At 39.7% G+C, this 3082-nt stretch overlaps 1 pseudogene; it reads left to right on the top strand.

The window, feature by feature from the left end:
• The first annotated feature begins 938 nt into the window (after window positions 1-938).
• LOC120599894 (elongation factor 1-beta-like) lies at window positions 939-1605 on the top strand (annotated as a pseudogene).
• Window positions 1606-3082: the final 1477 nt, after the last annotated feature.

The following is a 3082-nucleotide window of genomic DNA, read 5'->3' as shown; positions in this document are numbered from 1 at the left end:
ACATGAATCAGGTATAACAGAAATGAAATAGATAAAAGGAACATACAAACAACATTATATCAATAAATTTAAAGGCACAGATAAAATGAATAAATTTTTTGAAGCATATAAACACCAAAAAAAATTCACAGAGAAACAAAAAACTTAAATAATCTTATAATGATTAAAGAAATTGATTCAGTAGTTTAAAAACATTTGATTAAAGAAATACCTAGGCCCAGGTGACTTTACAAATAAGTTCTACATTAAAGGAACAGACAGTTCAAATTTTATATAAACTTTTCCAGAGAATAGAAAAATAGGGAACACGCTCCTATACAGTTTATGAGATGATACCAAAAAAGACAAGCACGGTAAAAAGAAACAAACAAAAAAACAGCACACCGGATGTATAAAACTCATAAACCAATCACCTTCATGAGCATAAGTACAAATTAATCTAAAGATCTAATGCAATCAAACAAAATTTTGCAGTGTCGTGTGTGTGAGTGTGTGTGTGTGTGTGTGTGTGTGTGTGTGTGTGTGCGTGTGTGTGTGTAACTTCATATAGCAAAGGATAAAAAACAGACAAGATAGTAAAGAAGAATAAGGCAGGAAGACTTGCCCTATCAATTTTCAAGGCTTATTATAAAGTTATAGTAATGAAGACAAAGTGATACTGGCGCAGGGGTGGACATGTAGAACAATGGAACAAAATAGACAATGCAGAACAGACCCATGCACACGTGGAAACTTGATTTATGACAGAGCAAACATTGCAGATCGGTGTGGGAGTAAGAGACCAGACCATGCATCGAAAGGTGCATGGATAAATGGTAATCCTTATAGAAAGGGAAAAAAAAAAACCTGGGAACTTTTTTTCCCTCTTAGTGCTCAGTACCATTTATCTGCGTTCCTCCTTTCTCTACTGTTGCCCAGCTCCCAGATCAGCCGATGCCATGGGTTTTGGAGATCTGAAAAACCCCGCTGGCCTTCAGAGTTACATCGAGGCGGACAAGAGTTACATCGAGGCGTATGGGCTATCACAAGAGGATGTGGCAGTATTTGAACTAGTCTCCAGCCCACCACCTGCCAATTTGTATCATGCCCTACTTTGGTAATAATTACATAAAGTCTGGTGAAAAAGAAAAGGCCAGTCTGCCAGGAGTGAAGAAAGCTTTGAGCAAATATGGCCCTGCTAATGCAGAAAACACCACAGGAAGCAAAGATACAGAGAGTGAAGATGATGACACTGCTCTCTTTGGATATGATGAGAGAGAGGAAACTGAAGGAGCAAAGAGGCCTAGAGAAGAATACCTTGCACAGTATGAGTCAAAGAAGGCCAAAAAATTTGCACTTGTTGTCAAGTCTTCCATGTTAGATGTGAAACCTTGGGATGAGGAGACAGATATGGCCAAATTAGAGGAGTGCATCAGGAGCATTCATGCAGATGGCTTGGTCTGGGGCTCTTCTAAACTAGTACCAGTGGGGTATGGAATTTAACAACTTCAAATACAGTGTGTAGTAAAATATGATAAAGGTGAAACAGATATGCTGGAGGAGCAGATCACTGTTTTTGAGGACTCTGTGAAGTCCATGAATGTGGCTGCTTTCAACAAGATCTGAAATCTATCATGGGGGAGTGAAGTCAGAAGCATGGGGGAGTGAGAGATGTCCCCATATCTTTCTCCTTGAAATAACAATAAGCTGAACAACTAAAACTCAACAAAAAACACGTGACCTGCACACAAGCATATCTGAGAGAGGGATCTGCAAATAAGAGCTACCACAGGTCAGAATCTCAGGAATTGGGCAGGAGACTGAGAGAAAAAAAAGAAGCTGCCTCTCACAGCCAGAGCTCCCTGAAGTGGGTGGAGGAGGAGAAAAGGTGCAGTAGGTTCCCTGAACAACCCTGCCTGGGAGAGCTGTGAGCTCTATGGAGCGGCAGTGCTCAGGGATAATGACAGAAGGCAGAGAAGTGGGGACAGCAGAGAAGCAGGGATGGCTGAAAAGCAACAGTTGATTATTACCAGCCCCGGTTGCAGAAGGCATGGCTGAGCCACAGTCCCCATCCCCAAACCAAGTGGGACCCTCTCCCCATATCATCCAACACCAAACACAGCAGAGCCCCAGAAGAATCTGAGCAAACGCTGCCAAAACTGTCACTAACACTGACAGAGACTGAGACTGAGGGTAGCGAGCATGATTGAATGTCAGGAAAAAAAGGCATTATTAAGACTTTTTATATAAAGCAGGGATCCAAGAGGCATAGACACCACCTACTGGAAACCAAAAGCAAAATGCCTTCTTAGCAACAGGCTAAAGAGAGACCTTAATATGATAAATCTTTTTTTCTAGAAAGCAGCATAATACTTCCACTAATGCCCAGCCAGAGAAATAGTCCACGAACTACCAGGGTAACAAGGCAGCTCAAAAAGAAAGAAAAATCACCAGAAAATAATCTTAAAGACAGAGACATATGCAACTAGCATGACAGAATTCAGGACGGTACTTTTGATAAAATTCAATGACATCCAAAATCATTCATATCAACAATTCCAGGAATTGAAAAGAACAATTAGTTCAGCAGAATGAGTTTTTTAGCAAGGAGATGAAACCCTAAAAAAGAAACAAATAAAACTTCTGGAGATGAAGAACACAACAAAAGAGATGAAGAAAGAAATAGCAAGCTTGAGAAATAGAGTAAACCAAATAGAGGAAAGGATCAGTGATATCGAAGACAGAAATCTAGAAATAAATCGGAAGGAAGAAGAGGGAAACCGAAGAATGAAAAATAATGAAAGAGAAATACATGAACTAGTTGATAACATCAGGAGAGGAAACATAAGAATAATGGGCTTTCTCAAAGGGGAAGAAAAGGAGCAGGGATTAGAAAGCATTTTCAGAAGACAAACAGTTGACGAGAATTTCCCAAATATAAGGAAGGAACTGGAGCTAGGAATTCAAGAAGTCAACAGAACACACAATTATCTCAACCCCCAAAGGCCTTCTCCAAGATATATTGTATTAAAATTATCAAAAAAAAAAACAATGAAAAGAAAGAATTCTCAGCGCAGTAAGGGAAAAGAAGATGGTACCCTAA

Source organism: Pteropus medius, unplaced genomic scaffold, assembly GCF_902729225.1.
Source record: "Pteropus medius unplaced genomic scaffold, Ma_sr-lr_union100, whole genome shotgun sequence".
Taxonomy (NCBI): Eukaryota; Metazoa; Chordata; class Mammalia; order Chiroptera; family Pteropodidae; genus Pteropus; species Pteropus medius.
This window is presented reverse-complemented; position numbering and strand designations above follow the sequence as displayed.